General features: G+C 37.7%; 1 long non-coding RNA gene across 1 annotated transcript; it reads right to left on the bottom strand.

Moving 5' to 3' along the window:
- Nucleotides 1–15271: 15271 nt before the first annotated feature.
- Nucleotides 15272–18004, bottom strand: LOC113335036. Its single transcript, XR_003353139.1, has 3 exons — nucleotides 17548–18004; nucleotides 16481–16952; nucleotides 15272–15654 (listed from the first exon to the last, which is right to left on the bottom strand). It is a non-coding gene; the product is annotated as an uncharacterized LOC113335036 (long non-coding RNA).
- Between the last annotated feature and the right edge of the window lie 2074 nt (nucleotides 18005–20078).

Genomic DNA, 20078 nt, shown 5'->3' with positions numbered 1-20078 from the left:
TCAAGGTGTACAGCAGGGTGATCCACTTGGGACATTGTTGTTTTCTTTAAATATACACTCCCTTGTTTGCAAAATAGCTTCGCAATGCTCATTGGACCTTCATGCTTGGTATCTAGATGATGGTACCATCATTGGAGACACACTTGAAGTATCTAAAGCATTACACAGTATACAGAATAAAGGTGCCACAAAAGGGTTACATTTAAACATCAGGAAGACCGAGATATTCTGGCCTTCTACAGACCCTAGAAGCTTGGATGTCAATGTATTTACTGCGAATATAGGTAGGCCATCTAATGGAGTGAAAATACTTGGGGGACCAATCAGTTTGGAAACTCAGTTCCGTAGTGATATGGTTATATATAGGGTTGACAAAACTATACAGCTTATGGAGGCTGTTAAGAAGTTGAAACACCCTCAGAGTGATCTCTTACTTCTACGCAACTGCACTGGCGTTTCTAGGTTATATTTCACCTTGTGTAATACAAAACCTCAGGTCCTTGCAGAAGCAACAAGCCACTTCGATCAGCACTTATTTCAGTATCTTCGTCTTTTGATCACAGGGGATGGTGCTGGATTTGGTCCACTTCAGCAACGAATAACAACTTTGCCTATTAAGGATGGTGGTTTAGGTGTATATACAATGGAGTATACATGTCAATATGGATACTTGGCTTCCTGCATCCAGACACAAAGCTTATAGGATATCATTTTGAGGTTTGTTGACACGACTACACCCAACCCCAACTTCCAGCTTTCTCTCGATAAGTACATGTAGGTATGTGGTCTTACTCCTTCTACTTTTACCATCAATAACACTCCCCCTCACCCCATGAAAGCCTTGGCAGTTCGTTATTTCTATGTTATTAAGAGAGAGTTACCTACCAAATTTATAATGTCAGAGAGGGATGCAGTCTTATGGCAAAGTAACAAGTTGAAACATGCTATGGATTATATGAAAGCAGTTCTTATTGATGGTATGAATCAATCTATTGGGACAAGACACTTTCGTGCCATCACTCAATACAGATTGGGTATACCTCTATTCCATGTATACAGCATTTGCACACTTTGTAAGCGAGATATGGGCGTTTATGGTGACCACGCTATCCACTGCGCAAGTGAAGTTGGGCCTAAATTCCATCATGATTTGGTTCGTGACGTAGTGATGGACATTTTCTTTAAGGCCGGAGTCGCTGCAAGAAAGGAAGTACCAATGGCCTTCTTGTGGGACACAAACGCACCTTTGAGGCCCGCTGATCTACTTGTCTACAATTGGGAGAATGGTCGGGATGTGTGTTTCGATGTCACGGGTGTCTCACCTTTTACAGGAGGAGGGATTCGTAGCTCTATATCAGGTCATGCTCTTTCCGCAGCTGCCACCCGTAAATGCAACAAATACTTACAGAAATGAATAACTCATGGTTATGGGTTCGGTGTTTTAGCTTTTACAACGTTAGGAGAACTTGGAGACGATATGATTTCCTTATTGTTGAGATTGAAGAAATGCTTTGCTAGTTATGATGCAAATAGCAAAGTGGGTGGTTTTCTTTTTCATAGGATATGGTTGGCTATCCAGAAAGGCGTCGGGGCACAACATGTTGCCCGGCTTCCAACCATTTCTGTGTAAATTTCCTTTTTTTATAATAATAATTAAAAAATATAATAAAATAATCAAAATTTCACATCTATTAGGCGAAAATTAATATTTTAAAAAGAATAAAAAGATAATAAATTGCGTAAATAATCTGTTAATATTTTGTTTGGGCATAGTACAGATCTGTTGTCAATGCATCTCAAGTAGTAAGTGTTTAACGAAAAACAACTTGAGAGAAGACGTAGCGTAGTGATGTGATTTGCAATTGAGTTGTAGTAATAGGTTCGTTGAGACTTGTGAAAGAAATAAATTTTAGACTTGTAAAACTTAATGTAAAAAGTGATTTCAAGAATTAAAAATGGACTAAGGCTCCGGATTCCACTATTCCTTCTAGTTGATTGGTTTACAACGATATTCCTGAAATTATTATCAAGCTCTTTTTCTCGTTAATTCACTATTAGTCTATAAGGTGTCCAAATATTAAGTTGTAATCCCTAAGTATGAATTATCGAAGAATTGATTCTAAGCATAACACATCGAATTGATTCACAACTAATTAAGAAAACCAATTTTATCTTTATATTGATCCTAGTGAATTAAATAAAATAAATAATTAAAGAAATTATAAAAGAAATTACCAATCAAGCATGAATGAATAGTTTCCTCCTTTGCCTCAGTCACCGGGTAATTTAGGCGCTTATCATGGTGAAAACCCTCTCAAATAATTTATTAATGCTAAAAAATGGTTCACAAATGATGAAATGGGAGGAAAAATAATTAAATCCGGGTTTGTAACAATTATATTTGTTACAAACCAACAATTGCAAAGAACGATAATAGTAAACTATCACTGACACTATAGGTTATACGACTATCAAATATGTGTCGTAATCATTGTAGCATGAACGACTGTCACAGAGGGTCTTATGTTCTTCGTGTTCTTCCCATGCAGCAGCAAAAAAATTTTCTATGCAACTCGGTTCTCGCCTCTGTCTTCTCCCAATTCTCCCCAAAATCTCCGTCGCCCTTCTAGAACATCACAGCAGCCTATTTATACATCTCAACAACAATATATCTCATCTTGATTGCAAAATATTCTTCATTATTCTCCATGGAGGGTACGGATTTTCCTTCCTCTGATTTTGATTTTCACACGCTCTGCAGCTGTAAAATCTCCATACTTATCTTCTACACGCTCCAAATGGTTGCGTAACTCTGTCGTACATGTTTAAAACTCACTACAGCTCATAAAATCCCGTGATTGTCTCACTTTGTACACGTACTCCCTGTTTTCTTCTCTCCGATGATGTATCCCAAATTCACCGGTTTTGATGGACTTACCAGTCCTGTTAAGCTGAAACATGCCCAATCCAACCGATTGTCGTGTTGTAATCTCCCTAGAAGTCGTCCAAAACCAAAATAGCCATTAACGGGTTTATAAAATAGGTAACTCCCTGAATTACGTAATCTGAGTTTCCAGCCAATTCTAACCCAAAAGATTGATCGTACCATGACTGTTAAGATCAATCAAGTCGAACCATGAAGTTTCAGCCATTGAGTCTACTTCTAGCACGCCCAAAAATCAAGCCCTAATATGTTCTTCAACTGCAACAGTTTCCCGCCAAAACTGGAATTTTGAACGATGAAGATGGGTATCCCACTATCCAGAGTAGGGGTGCGAATAGTGACTGGCGCCCTGTGTGCAAATAGTCAATAAGGTGCCCCGTAGTAATTGAGGTGCCCCTTATCCAAACTGAGAGTCTGAATAGCAAATCTCCCCCGGAGTTCCAAATAGCACTTTTTGAGCAACTTTTTCCACACAAGTGTATTTCTCCAAAAACACCTACACAAACATAAAAACACCATATAAGTACAAAATCAAGCACTAACAATAGAGACACTAAGGAAAATTCGACACAAAAATGTGTCTATCAAATACCCTCAAACTTATTATTTGCTAGTCCTCGAGCAAAACTAATCTAGAAAATAAAATGACTACACTTAGCACGTGCAGCAAGACGTTAAACTTCTAGGTGTCCCTAGCGGCGGAGTGTTGTCTCCGGAGGGTTTACCAGAGGTGTACCCACAAAACCTTTACTCCAGACCCTAGCTATCTACGCAGAACCTTGGAAGGCACTAAAGAATCTCCCTGGTTGGCATACTCTCATTGACTACAGGAGGAAGTACCCTGATGCGAAATTCCAATTGTTGTACACGAGTTTGCACTCAGCATACTAAAATTCATATATAAGTGACAGAGTTTTACTCAGATAGTTTCTGGACATCATAACCGGAGTCAACCAATCACATGGAAAGATTAAGAAGATGGATAAAGAGAAAAAATCGATGCTTTAAAGTGAACGGTGTTTCCCATATCTGTCTGAAGTCCTCTGCCAAGATGAACCTATCCTAATGGACTGAGATACCGGTCTGACTAATATCAACACAACTGGCATATACAAGGGGACCAGTGGTCGATAAACCTAACTCTAGGTCAACACAACTGGCATATACAAGGGCACCAGTGGTCGACTTTATAGAATTTATTCCGGTTGGTCTGATGGTCTGGTCTCAACTCTTTTTTTTTTTTGGTATCTCAATCACTCTATTTCACCTAGCAATGGTAAGAACTTGAATCGTGTGCCCCACCAAATTACCTAAGAAACAAAAACAGAAGGGATTAGGATTTGACGAGATATGGCGAAACTACCATGTTTTTTTATAATTCTAACACCTGAGATCTTTTCTTTTATGAATAGACTCTTTAGATGTTTCCATTTAATCAGATTGGTTCCTCAACTCCTACAACCAAGATGTTCCCATCCACTTAGATTGGTTAGTGACAACCCTAATAAGCATAAATTTCTAAGCTCTGGAGTTTATTTATTGCAACTAAAAGCTAACAAAAAGTTTCTTCCCCACCCCCAAACTTAAATCTAATATTGTCCTCAATGTTTCTAATGAAAGCGCAATACCAAAAAGTAAAGTAACATGGGGAATCATTAAAGAGAGAAGTAGGAAAGATAGTACCTTGGTGAATAGAGGAACCAAAAACTAACATACAACATACAATCGCCTCGATGGTCAATCAAGGGTAAGCAGGGTCCTCTAGAGGGACCTCCTCAACATCACCTGTAGGAAAGAGCTCTAAAAAGGGTTTCAATATCTAACTTTTAACCTTCTAAGAACTACTACCATCCGGTGTGTCGATCTCAACAGCTCCGTGAGGAAAGACAGTGCAAATAATAAAAGGACCCGTCCACCGAGAACGTAACTTCCTAGGGAAAAGATGCAAGCGGGTATCATACAAAAGAACTTTTTGACCTGGAGAAAATGCCTTTCTTAAAATATTCTTATCATGCACAAGTTTCATTTTTTTCTTATACTCCTTAGCACTATCGTATGCATCTCTACGAATTTCTTCCAACTCATTGAGCTGGAGTTTCCTATGGGCTCCTTCCTTGTCGAGTGAAAAATTTAGCTGCTTAACAGCCCAATATGCTCTATGTTCTAACTCAACAGGTAAGTGACATGCCTTGCCATACATAAGTCGATAAGGTGACATTCCAATGGGGGTCTTAAACGTAGTACGGTAAGCCCATAAGGCATCAGTAAGCCTAGACGACCAGTCTTTCCGATTAAGATTAACTGTTTTCTCTAATATACGTTTTATCTCCCTATTGGAAACCTCTACTTGACTACTGGTATGTGGATGATACGGGGTAGCTACCTTATGTGTAATACCATATTTCTTCATCAAAATCCTAAAAGGTCCATTACAAAAGTGTCACCCTCCATCGCTAATTATAGCACGCGGTGTACCAAAACTTGTAAGTATATTATCTTTCAAGAACTCAACCACAACCATATGGTCATTGGTTTTACATGCAACCGCCTCAATCCACTTAGATACATAGTCTACAACGACAATGATGTATAAGTTACCAAAAGAATTAGGAAACGGACCCATAAATTCAATACCCCACACATCAAAGATCTCAACAACTAAAATAGGGTTCAAGGGCATCATGTTCCTATGGGAAATGGTTCCTAATTTCTGGCAACGCTCACAAGTAACACAGTGACTATGGGAGTCTTTAAACAACGAAGGCCAATAGAATCCACACTGCAATATCTTAGCAGTAGTCTTCTTAGCACTAAAGTGACCCCCACAAGCATGATCACGACAAAAGGAAATAATACTACTGGTCACTCTCAGGTATACATCTCCTAATAATCTGGTCTGGACAATACTTAAACAAATAAGGATCATCCCAAAAGAAGTGCTTCACCTCGGCTAAAAACCTAGAACGATCTTGTTTACCCCAATGTTGGGGCATTCGACCAGTAACAAGATAATTCACTATATTCGCATACCAAGGTGCTTGGGTAACAAAGAACAGTTGTTCATCAGGAAAACTATCCCTAACAGGAGGAGAATCATTAAGGGTATCCACAACAAGCCTAGACAAGTGGTCTGCTACTACATTTTCTGCACCTTTTTTATCTAATGTCTAAGGAAAATTCCTGCAACAATAGGATCCATCTAATCAATCTAGGTTTAGTATCCTTCTTGGAAAGAATACTTCAAAGCAGCATGATCAGTAAAGATTATGACCTTAGAACCTAAGAGGTAGGATCTAAACTTGTCTAAGGCAAACACAATAGCTAATAGTTCCTTCTCCGTAGTGGTATAGTTCAACTGGGCATCATTCAGAGTTTTGCTAGCATAGTAAATCACATGAAGTAACTTATTTTCTCGCTGACCTAGCACAACACCAATAGCATAATCTGAAGCATCACACATGATCTCAAAGGGTAGGTTCCAGTTGGGTGCCTGGACTATGGGGGCGGTAGTGAGTAAATTCTTAAGCTTCTCAAAAGCCTCTAAACAAGCATCATCAAAGACAAACTTAACGTCTTTTGCAAGCAAATTGCAAAGAGGTCTAGAAATCAAGCTAAAATCCTTAATGAATCGACGATAAAAACCTGCATGCCCTAAGAATGACCTAATATCTCTTACGGTTTTTGGGACCTGTAAAGTTTTAATAAGGTCAACTTTGGCTCTATCTACCTCTATACCCTTCGAAGATACGATATGCCCTAGAACAATTCCTGAACGAACCATGAAGTGACATTTCTCCCAATTAAGCACTAAATTCTTTTCCTTACACCTAGTCAAAACTAATGACAAATGATGCAAGCACTCATCGAAAGACGAACCAAACACTGAAAAATCATCCATAAAGACCTCTAAGAACCGTTCTACCATGTCAGAAAATATGCTCAACATACAACGCTGAAAGGTCGCAGGGGCATTACATAGCCCGAAAGGCATGCGTCTATACGCAAAGGTACCAAAGGGACAGGTAAAAGTGGTTTTCTCTTGGTCTTCTGGGGCTATGACAACTGATTATAACCAGTATCCATCTAAAAAGCAATAATGGCTACGTCCAGCTAATCTCTCTAGCATTTGGTCGATGAAGGGAAGGGGAAAGTGGTCCTTCCTAGTGACCTTGTTCAATTTCCTATAGTCAATACAGACACGCCAACCCGTGGTCACCCGGGTTGGGATTAACTCATTGTTATCATTCTGGACTACAGTAATACCGGATTTCTTGGGAACAACCTGAACGGGGCTGACCCACTTACTGTCTGAAATGGGGTAGATAATGCCTGCATCTAACAGCTTAAGAACCTCGGTTCGAACTACTTCTTTCATATTAGGGTTCAGTCGACGTTGCATCTCCCTAGAAGGTTTGGTGTCACTCTCTAAATAGATATGATGCATACAATCAGTAGGACTTATACCCTTAATGTCTATGGTCCACCCTAAAGCTTCCTTGTTATTCTGAAGGACGGTCACTAGCCTACTTTCCTGATCACTATCCAAGTCGGATGCTATAATCACAGGTAAAGTTTCAGATGGGCCTAAAAACACATACTTCAGGGAATCTGGTAATGGTTTAAGGTCCAACTTAGGAGGCTTTTCTAACGAAGGAACTAGGGTAGACTTAGAAACGGGTAGAGGTTCGAACTTAGGTTTCCAGCCATTACTAGTGTCTATCAAAGGGGTTGAATCTAACAAAGCATTCACCTCATTAATCACATCGTCATCAAAAATCAATCCCAAAGTGGGCTAGGCATTTCTCTAATGGATCTTCTAACAAAGTGTTTGGTAATGACTCCTCGACTAATGTTCCTATCATGTTCACCTCTTCTATGCTCGAGTCATCTAGTTCAGAGGGTAGCTTACTAATATTAAAAATGTTCAGCTCAATAGTCATATTACCAAAAGACAAATTCATAATACCATTTCGACAGTTAATGATCGCATTGGATGTAGCTAAAAACGGGCGACCTAAAATCACTGGTATTTGGTTCTCTGGGTCAGGGACAGGTTGGGTATCTAGGATAACAAAATCCACTGGATATATAAACTTGTCGACCTCAATAAGAACATCCTCGATCACACCACGAGGAATTTTAACGGACCTATCATCTAACTGAAGTGTCATCTGGGTAGGTTTCATCCCACCAAGTCCTAGCTTAAGGTACACATGGTATGGGAGTAAGTTCACACTGGCTCCTAAGTCAAGCAAAGATTTCTCGACATGGTATTTACCTATTGTGAAAGAAATAGTAGGGGACCCTGGGTCTTTATACTTAGGAGTATTGGTATTCTGAATAATATAACTCACATGACTAGCTAGGAAGGCTTTCTTATGGACACTAAGTTTTCGCTTTAGCGTACATATATTCTTAAGAAACTTGGCATAAGCGGGAATCTGCTTAATCGCATCTAACAATGGGAGGTTGATAGTAACCTGCTTAAAAACCTCCAATATATCATTAAAGTTGGACTCCCTCTGGGAACAAAGTCGGGCTCAGCAGGACCCTCATTGGTCTCTTTGGATACTCTATCAGTCTCCTCATTTTCTGGCTCAGAAGGGTGAACTACAACATGTTCACTATCAGGCATGGCAACCTTATTGTCAACTTTCTTTCCACTCCTAAGGGTTGTAATAGAATTCAAATGATTATACGATTTCTCTCCTTTAGGGTTACGATCAGTTTGACTAGGGAACCTTCCATCTTCTCTTTCACTAAGAAACTTAGATATTTGGCCGACTTAAAGTTCTAATTTAGCAAGAGACTGGGAATTATTCTTAAAATTCTGCCTGGTTTCTTCTTGAAAACCATAGTGGTTCTTTGATAACATCTCATGGTTCTTTGCCATAGTAAGAGTTTCTTCTAAGGTGGAGATATTTTTCTCATTCTGAAACTGGGGTTGACCTGAAGAGTTCTTAGCATAACCAAAACCTGGGGGAGGCTAAGAATTACTAGACTGTCCTTGATTCTGACCCTTAGACCAAGAAAAATTAGGATGGTTTCTCCAACCAGGGTTGTAAGTCTCTGAGTATGGGTCAAACTTTGACGGTTCTCAAACCTAGCATTGTTATAGACAGCATGGGCTTGCTCTTCACTAACCTGACCTTCCCAAAACGAGTTATTGGGTTCTACTCCACAACTAGACACTTGAGAGGCTCTAAACCTATCATCAGGTTCAACAAGAGACCTATGTTTAGGATGATTCAATTCCAAAGCTTCTAACCTTCTAGACAAAGCAGCAAACTTAGCATCAGACCCGAAGCTTGTATCTACCACATTGGTGCTACTTCTATTGACCAAGAGTCTTTTGGGGGGTTCAACACAAGACTCCCACTGTTGGGATTTTTCAGCGACAGCTCCTAAGAAGGTAAAAGCATCATCAACACTTTTACTAGTGAACTCACCAGCGCACATAGACTCAACCATGGCTTTGGTTGAATAGTCTAAACCATCATAAATAATCTCTACGAGTTTCATCTTATCAAATCCATGGTGAGGACACTGGGATAGGAGATCATTGAATCTCTCTAAAAACCTATAAAGAGACTCTCCCTCTTGTTGCACACTAGCACTAATTTTCTGCCTAACAGACGCAGTTTTATGCTTAGGGTAGAATTTCATATAGAAAGCAGCAATAAGTTCCTGCCATGTTTCAATGGATTCAGATGGTAGGTTGTTCAGCCAGGTCTTGGCTTTATCTCTCAAGGAAAAGGGAAACATCTTAAGTTTCAAGACTTCATCAGTAAGGTCTTTTATTCTAATTGTCCCACAAATTTCCTCAAAGTCCCTAATATGAAAATAAGGGTTCTCATCATCTTTCCCTAAGAATATAGGGATCATCTGAAGAATACTAGGTTTTATCTCGAAATTAGCCGTAGTGGCTGGCAATTTAATGCACGAAGCTCGGGTGGACCTAGTTGGGAACATGTAATCTTTCAAAGTTGCCATCGTGGCCACGCTGAAGTACTAGGGGTATTTTCCTCACGAAGAGACAGATTCTCAAAACTGAAGTTTCCAAAAACAGGGCTCTCAAAAGAAGAGTCTTCGAGCTCCCCCCTTCACAAGAAGAACTACTAGGTTTTTCACTAATCAATCGACCTAGATTATCTCTTTTCCAAGCCCGTCTAATGACCTCGGGCATACACTAGAAAAACAAAAAAAGAAAAAAAGAATCCTAAAGGAAGGGAGGTTCTAAGCAAACACAAAGCAGGCTGACTCCACCAAAGCAAACCTAAAGATTTCTAGCAAACAAAAAGCATGATGGCTCCACTTAGATTGTTTCTAGACCAGCTTCTATCTTTCGAAAGGAATCGTTACAATTTAGCAAACCTCTGGAATCAATCCGAGTTAAATAAGTTGAATAGACGAGGGAAGCTGGTGGAGCTTTGATACCCAAGGCCTCACCGGCGTTACAAGGCGGCGTATTCAACTCACAGAAACCATCATGAACTTCAAAGTATGCTCAAAAGAGTAACCAATATTTTTCGAAGACTTTCCTATTAAGCTCGTTACCCTATAGGTCTCGTTCTAGTCAAATTTTAGGCTTAGGTTCGCGTTTGGTTTCGTTTTCCTAAGGCGGGCAAGAAGAACGGTGATGAAATCCGAACCCTTATCTTGTATGGCCAGTCCTTCCCTTTACTAGGAAATTAAAGCAGCGTTTTCAATTCCTCAGCATATTGCAAAACGAAGAATACAGTAAACTCGCTGACAGGGGATTCGCGAGTGTTTCGACAAACTTACCTCCCTCCAGACGGGGATGAACCGCTGAAGTCGACTCGGGCCACGACTCCTATGTCATCGAACCCGAGGGGCCGAGGCGATATCGTAATCGCCGTCCTTCTCTGCAAACAGTTTATATTTAAACTACCCTTCCGTAGGGTTTTAAAAAAAAAAAGTCCCAAAGTCCACAGTCCAGTCCAAAAATAGTGCAAAAGAAAAAATAAAAAAAAAAAAAAATTCTAAAAAAAAAAAAAATCTCTCTCTCTCTTTTTTAATTAATTTTTTCTTCTTTTTTTCGCTCCTTTCGCTTTGCTTTTACTCCAAATCTTTAAGTATTCACCAAAAGCTTTGGAAAAATTTTCTTTCGCTCCAAATTCCAAAATCTGTAAGGAAAAGACAAAAACCCAAAAACGTAAAGAAGAACAAATAAAAACCTAAAAAAAAAAAATCTAAAAACTCTAGCCTAAAGACAAGTCCGCGTCGGCGGCGCCAAAAAATTATGTGATTTTCAATTGAGTTGTAGTAATAGGTTCATTGAGACTTGTGAAAGCAATAGATTTTAGACTTATAAAACTTAAAAATAAAGAAAACTTAATGTAAAAAGTGATTTCAAGAATTAAAAATGGACTAAGGCTCCGGATTCCACTATTCCTTCTATTTGACTGGTTTACAACGATATTTCTGAAATTATTATCAAGCTCTTTTTCTCGTTAATTCACTATTAGTCTATAAGGTGTCCAAATATTGAATTGTAATCCCTAAGCATGAATTATCAAAGAATTGATTATAAGCATAACACATCGAATTGATTCACAACTAATTAAGAAAACCAATTTTATCTTTATGTTGATCCTAGTGAAATAAATAAAATAAATAATTAAAGAAATTACCAATCAAGCATGAATGAATAGTTTCCTCATTTGCCTCAGTCACCGGGTAATGTAGCCGCTTATCATGGTGAAAACTCTCTCAAATAATTAATTAATGCTCAAAAAATGGTTCACAAATGATGAAATGGGGAAAAAATAATTAAATCCGGGTTTATAACAATTATATTTATTACAAACCAACAATTGCAAAGAACGATAATAGTAAACTATCACTGAAACTGAAGCTTATACGACTGTCAAATATGCGTCGCAATCACTGTAGCATGAAGGACTATAACAGAGGGTCTTATGTTCTTCCCATGAAGCAGCAGAAAATTTTTCTCTGCAACTCGGTTCTCACCTCTGTCTTCTCCCAGTTCTCCCCAAACTCTCTGTCGCCCTTCTACAACATCACAGCAGCCTATTTATACATCTCAATAACAATATATCTCGTCTTGATTGCAAAATATTCTTCATTATTCTCCTTGCAGGGTATGGATTTTTCTTCCTCTGATTTTGATTTTCACTCGCTCTGCAGCTGTAAAATCTCCATACTTATCTTCTACACGCTCCAAATGGTTGCTTAACTCTGCCGTACATGTTTAAAACTCACTACAGCTCATAAAATCCCGTGATTGTCTCACTTTGTACAGGTACTCCCTGTTTTCTTCTCTCCGATGATGTATCCCAAATTCACCGGTTCTGATGGACTTACCAGTCCTGTTAAGCTGAAACAGGCCCAATCCAACCAATTGTAGTGTTGTAATCTCCCTAGAAGTCGTCCAAAACCAAAATAGCCATTAACGGGTTTATAAAATAGGTAACTCCCTGAATTACGTAATCTGAGTTTCCAGCCAATTCTAACCCAAAACATTGATCGTACCATGCCTGTTAAGATCAATCAAGTCGAACCATGAAGTTTCAGCCATTGAGTCTACTTCTAGCACGCCCAAAAATCAAGCCCTAATATGTTCTTCAACTGCAACAGTTTCCCGCCAGAACTGGAATTTTGAACGATGAAGATGGGTAGCCCCCTATCCAGAGTAGGGGTGTGAATAGTGACTGGCGCACTGTGTGCAAATAGTCAATAAGGTGCCCCTTAGTAATTGAGTTGACCCTTATCCAAACTGAGAGTCCGAATAGCAAATCTCCTCCGGGGTTCCAAATAGCACTTTTTGAGCAACTTTTTCCACACAAGTGTATTTCTCCAAAAACACCTACACAAACATAAAAACACCATAATAAGTACAAAATCAAGCACTAACAACAGAGACACTGAGGACAATTCGACACAAAATTGTGTCTATCACGTAGGAACCCTTTTCAATGAGAGTCGCTTTCCCTTTACAAACCGGTTTACCTTTTAGTTTTTTCAAAACCCTAAAACAATTTTCATTGATCTGCTGGTTTTTTCCGGCTAGATCATTGATTCCATCGGCCCTACGGATACAGTTTAGATTTGTTTGCTAACTAGGATATGACCCGTGCCCTAACGGCCCGGGTTTTTTTTTGTTGTCAATAACACCGATCTATGAATTTTCTTCTTTTACGTAGATAACATCTACATTTTGTTTCTTGTTTTTGATATATGGTGCCTTTTGGTAGTTTATCTCTTAGCAATTTAATAAAAATTGTAATAAATTTGTAAGTTATAACGATGTATGTAAAAGTTGCATACTGTTTTTAAATGCAGAAGTCGTTACTTCAAAACGTTAACAATATATATAAAAGCTGCAAACTGAAGAAAAGTCTAGAGAAAACACAAAAGTCTAGAGGTTACGACACAGATCCTAGCCTGTTAACGTTGTTGTTTAATTTAATCTTATTAACATTTGTTTGGAATATATTTAATGTTTCTCTTAAAATATGTCATACTCCCTTAGTTTCAGAAAGAATGGTAATTTCACCTTTTCAATATAGCTTATTTTTAGGCAAAAGCTAAAATGTGAAAATACCATTTTCCTTAAAACGGAGTATATCATTTGGAAAATGATAGATTCACCGAATTTATGCACCGAGATCGCCCACCGAGTGAAATAGAAAATGGACCTCACTTTTGCACGCAAAAATCTCGATGTTAAGAACGCTGCAAGGGGACCATTGGATTTTTCTTTGGGAGCATTCACGGTTGAAATGCTCGGTGTGTCTAGCAATGCCCATATCATTTTGAGTTATGTCGTGTTTGGGTCGTAAATTTTGATATATTTGTATTATCTTCAAAAATAACTTTTGATCTGTTTCTGGTTTCTTCCACCAAACAATACAAAATGAGGAAGGACTAATGGAATTGTCAAAAAAACAAACAAATATAGGGCTTGTAAAAATCCTCATCCTTCTTTGTACTCGTTATTTGATCTTTCTTTTTTTCTTCAAAAAGGATTAAAAATGCTTAAGGTTTAAAATATAGTATATCGCCTGTTGCACTCGAAAATAGCACAAAACTTCTTTTGGTCTACTCTGCACAATTTAGGTGGAAACCTCGCCTACCCAAGTTCTTTAGTAGGCATGTCATTAAATAAATTGCAAATATCTTCATTTCCGAATAAAAAAGAGAATCTAATGTTTTTTATTTGTCCTAACTTATTGCACATGTAGATTAACGCGTGCAGAGAATAATAAAATCCTCCTAAGATCATCTACAAACTACTTCTCTTAGCATAGTTTCATGGTCATGCAAAAGCTTTCGCCATGACTCCGGGATTTCTCCCCGTAGATCAAACTTCATTAACTTCCGTCAAACTCCATTAACTCACTTGTACTGTAGGGACGGGGCAGGTCCAAGGCTATAACCTGTCCCTGATTTTGGATCACTAAAATTTAATTATAGGCAATTTGTGAATTTTGTGTTTTTAGCCCATCAATAAGTGTGATTAACTAATGTAATGTCTAATTTATATAAGTTTAGCCCATGTAATAGGAGAATTAAAACCTAAATATAAATTTCAACTTTTTGTTCCATAAACTACTATTTCTTTCTCTTATCACATTTTGCTACTAATTTTTTTCAAATATGTTTGACAGAAGTTGGAGAAAACCGAAAGAAAAACACCCAGAAAATTTTACTCTCAACATGAAAGGACCCAAAGCCTAGCCTCACTTAATCCACGTGGTGCGCGGTCCATCCAATGTGAGAGAAAGTTGGGATAAATTTTTGATGTGGCCGTTTTTTGATGGGGCATGAGGGACAAATAAGGAGTTGACATGTGTTTTTCATATTAATTGATTCAACTAATTTTGCTTCCAAAAATATCAAAAATAAAATATAAGCAATTAAGATAACCAATATTTTCTCAAAAAATAAACTTGTCTTGTTTTTTTTGAAACAAAATTTGTTGAAATCAATTAATATGCAAAACACATGTCAACTCCTGATTTGTCCCTCATGCCCCCATCAAAAAACGCCCACATCAAAAATTTATCCGAGAAAGTTGATCATTTTTTTGTCTACTATAGTCGCTATTTATCTAGTTATTCTATAGATAAGTCACAGCTACCCTCTAACTATGTGACTCTTTCCCAACAAAAAAAACGCCCATCATTGTTTATGGTATATCCGGGAAAAAATCGTATGGGTTTCCCTTCACTTCACTTACCTGCAAAGATGCTAATGGCATCACAGCGCGGGATGTCCTTAATTCACCGATGCATGCATTTTCTATCAGCCATCATTTTGAATTCATCATGCCATATCTTTAATCACTTACTTAAAAGGCCATTATACAATCACGTAACCATTATAATTTCTCGCCAACCATCCCACCAGATGGTATTTGATTGGCCCACTTTAATTGAGATTATTCCGAACAATTATGCGCTCTAATTTCATTTGCTTTGCTGCCAATAACGTACGTTAGTATCCATGGGTGCAGTAAAATTTCTTAGCAGTCTAGATTTTAGAACAGCGATGGAGTCTTATGTAAGTGCGTCAACTGACAAAAGTTAAGGTTTCCTGCAGTATCTTTTAGCACAACGATGGCTTCCCATGGTTGTAACAACTCCAACGTAAGAAAAGGTAAATGGCTGCAGCAGAGTAAACCATTTGTCTTGCAGTAGCATAGCGATGAAGCATACACATGACTGAAATAAAAACCACCATCACATGAAAATGAGAGATATGGCATACTAAGCATGTTGAGGATGAGCATACAAAAGAATGTAACATCCTTGTTATCAAACCATAGAACCAATAACTGAAGCATATGACCCCATAATGGAATAGATGAAAATTTAGGGGTCTAACCCAACAACAGCCACGTAGTACTATCCAAACAAAAGTTAAAGTAAAAATGAAGCAAGAAGTCTCTTCATCTTCTTCTCTAAGTAACCAACTCCATTGTATCTATCCCTTCTTTTATTCGTCTTCAGGAATAAACATGAATCTGAAAATGTAACTGTAACTATAATTGTAACTGGTAAGGGTGTGGCTGATTGACTCTCAAATGGATCTATCTCTGCGAACGACGACTAACAACAATTCTAAATACATTTAAAAATAAGATTACAAATTTACACACCATTATATCACCAATGATATATAGACCTCAAAATGTTCAAGTGATGATCCGTTTTAACATGCCTATATCTTTCTAAGCTTAACTTTATAACTTCACAAAAGCATTGAATCCTACAATGAAATCAAATACTACTACATACTTACGCAGAAAAGGGTATTATACAATTTCTAAAAATTTAAGCACAATTTGATCAATATCGCTAGCAAGCATAAACTAACAAAAGTATTTTGCGTCACCCTTTTATTTTGTCGAGCAGTCAGTCCTAAAAGAAATGGGAGATAGCCAGAGACTGAGAGAGCAAAGAAAAAAATTGCAACAGATACATAGCAGCTGCAAAATCACCAGCGACACTATCGAAATAGACAGCAAGATTAGACAAAGAGATTTACCATATTCTTTATTGTATTTTGAGTTGGTTTTTTTTCCGTAACATGATAGACACCCATTAAGAAACATGTACCTGTAACTGGTACACATAGGTTAATTGTTAACTGCATATAGGGTTACATGTCATTGAGTTGTAATCTTAGTTGAGAATTCTTAATTTCTATCGTGCATCATGACTTCTAGTGTGATAGAACCGTGCCTGGTTGCAATTCAGTGAAAATCAGACTGCCTTAAATGTTGTTGTTGGATCCGAAAAAGTAGATAGGTGTTTTAAAATGAGGCTGGTGTGTGTGACAAAGAGAGCAGTCATCCCATATGTAGCCTAACACTATAGTAGGAACACCAAGAATCTGAATGAAACACTTGTTTATATGAATTGTTCAGTCGCTGCAAAGACCCCTTGGTTCATCTGAAGGAAACATTTATTTATAAGAATTGTTCACTGCAAAGACCCCTTGGAGTTGGTTCTGCAAACTAATCAGAAAAAGATAAAGATCAGTCAGAATTTCATGTATATGAAAAGAATTCTTGTCAAAATTTACCAATCCGTTTAACTATATTATTATGTCATAGGATAAAAAAGTTATGCTAATGGTATTTGGTCCTCTTTAAATAGCAGGCTTTTGAAGGGTTTAGTTAGGAAGAAGTGAGGAAGTTTACATGTTGTTCATGTTCTTGGTTATCGAAGTTTACATGGTGTTACTTAGAACATGATATTTGGTAGAATAACTTCCACACTTAAGCAGTGGAGATTGATGATTTATTTATACTCGAAGATATTCAAAGATTGTTACAGATTTGTTTCATAGTTTAGCAAACTTAAAAGACTTATCATGCCGTAAAAACATAGGCTAGAAACTTTGGCTAATAACTAGGTCAGACGACTGACTCTGTTGAGAGTCTTTGGGACCGATATTTTTGGTATTCTTAACATTCCCCCTCAAGTTGTACTGGAGCTGGCGAATGTGCAACTTGCTTCTAATGTACTGGAATCGTGGTGAAGATAGCCCTTTTGTATGAGAAAATTGGTGTTCCTCTTCAAATTCATAGTGTGAGATAGTCAAAATACCTCTTCAAATGGTAGTGTGAGATAGTCGAAATACCTCTTCAATTGGTAGTATTGATCTGTGTTGGTTAACAGATATAATTGGTAATAGTAATGTTTTGTTTAGAACTGGAAGTTGAAAGATATTGAAATTTGTTTAGAACTGGTTCTTAAGAATGTTTTTAGTACCAGATCTAAAGTGTTGATACATCAAACAAAAGACTCTGTCCAGTTGCCTTGCTACTAGCAGAGACATTCAAACAAGCTTTCTTAGCAGCAAATGATGTTAATGGTGGTGGTGAATAGTTATGATCTGGTGATAGAAATTTGTGTTGTAGGTAAAATGGATGGATGATGTGAGTAAAGTAGGTGATGGAACTGGAGATATGGGTGAAAACAAACACCTATATTTGTTAACACAGCGGAAGAGCGAGGGATCGAACCCTCCTGATACCAACTTAGAACATGATATTTGGTAGAATAACTTCCACACTTAAGCAGTGGAGATTGATGATTTATTTATACTCGAAGATATTCAAAGATTGTTACAGATTTGTTTCAGAGTTTAACAAACTTAAAAGACTTATCATGCCGTAAACATAGGCTAGAAACTTTGGCTAATAACTAGGTCAGACGACTGACTCTGTTGAGAGTCTTTGAGACCGATATCTTTGGTATTCTTAACAGTGTTTTCTCCATAAGATTTTTGGTATCTATATATAAGGTGATTGTGATATCTATATATAAGGTGATTGCGATTTCTCACGAATGATGTTTAAGTCTGAGTTCGCATGACATGAATCAACACTACAGGTGGAGTTTCACCCTGGTCCTCATCCATTTTGTGGTACGTTTTGCATTCCATAACTTTTCCGTAAATAAGAGAAAGGGAAATGGATTTTTTCAAAATCAGGGCTCTGCTGAACATGTAATGCAATGCTTTTTTTAATGTAGTTTGCAACCATTCTATCCTCTCATGGATGCTGCTACAGTGTGCTTTACTAGTAAAATGGCTCAAACCTACTAACGTCGGAAGAGGCTGCATTTCTAAGATAATAGATAATTAATGATAATGAAAACAAAAATCTCAGGACGTGTGATCAAGAAAGATGTGAAGTTCACAAATAGTCCATCCTAGGATTAGGACAAAATAAAATACGCAGATTATTTTTTCTTTGGGGGGGGGGGTATGAAGGTAATTTGTTTTCCATATTTGTTAGACTTACCATGCCATGGATGGTCAAGTGAATGAAGAGCGACTTACAACGAAGAAAAAGCTTTCAATTCTTCCATTGTGGCTGAGAGAATTAACTATAGAAAGGAAGGTAAAGAATCAGAAATCACAATTATCTATGATGATGATTTGTAGGTAGTAGAGTAGCACAACACATGATGAAATTGATGGTATGCAAGAGACGGACACTGCAATGGAGCAGTCCCAAATAATATTCATAGCACGAAGAAGGATGATTCCAGTATTGTCATGCCTAGGTTGAATCTCATCCGAATATTAAATAAAAGAAGTAAAAATACTTAGTCCCCAATTAGAAAGAGCAATAGTAGCAGCTTCCATAAGCCCAGATAATGGACTACAAAGAAACTCTAACAATTTCAAAAACTGACTCTCCTCAAATTTGAAGACAAAAATTATCCATTAATGCATAATTTTTTTTCAAATTAAATCCATATTCAGAATTGTAGCAATCAAATCAAAGTGACATAAGAAACCTAATTTCAGATGCCCAAATGAGAAAGAGAGAAAGTCATACCTGGTTTTAGGATTGAGATAGTCTGTGTGTGGTTTTATAATTTAGATTCATCTTTGAAGGAACAACACTGAGTTACTTCGATGCGTTTTATTTTTGATCTATAAATGACAATGAGGGAGACATTGATTCCCATTGATGCGTTTTTCATTGATTCCCGCTCAAAACCGTTTTGAATTACTCGCATACGTCGGATGGGAGCGTTGGAGGTGGGTTAATTCTCAGCCGAGATTTATCTCTTGCACCGAGAGGCAGTTTGGAAGGAATATGAACCGTCGATAAGTTAAAAATAACCATCCAGAACCGTTAGGTGGTGTCAAAACCATTTGTTTTTGTAAGATAGACTGGGATATGACCCGTGCCGTGACGACACGGGATTTGGGTTGTGCTACTCCTTAGTGCGACCTCACAACCTGATACGATGTTTCTCATATTCGCGATTTGATGCTCAAAATAAGCTTCATTGGTATATTTTTTTTCCCATGCCTCTCCTTTCGGTTGCAGTTTGACTCCGCCATTAACATGTTTTTAGTAGGGAGCATCCAATTATGCGTAGTACTTTTAGCTGTGGATTGGCAAAGGAAACGAATCAGTGTTTAGTTGTCCGAAACCCTTTCCAAAAGGTTGTATTATTTGTTCATCAAATGGAACTTAAAAGTATATTTACCATCAATCTAAATGACAGGTAGCCTTGTTTACTGTGCGTCGTAGTGGTTCTCAAATACAATATGTGAGGCCTGGTGATGATAATGAGGATCACAATAGTTACAGTTCATTTACTATGTTCCA

This window comes from Papaver somniferum, unplaced genomic scaffold, assembly GCF_003573695.1.
Source record: "Papaver somniferum cultivar HN1 unplaced genomic scaffold, ASM357369v1 unplaced-scaffold_137, whole genome shotgun sequence".
NCBI lineage: Eukaryota > Viridiplantae > Streptophyta > Magnoliopsida > Ranunculales > Papaveraceae > Papaver > Papaver somniferum.
This window is presented reverse-complemented; position numbering and strand designations above follow the sequence as displayed.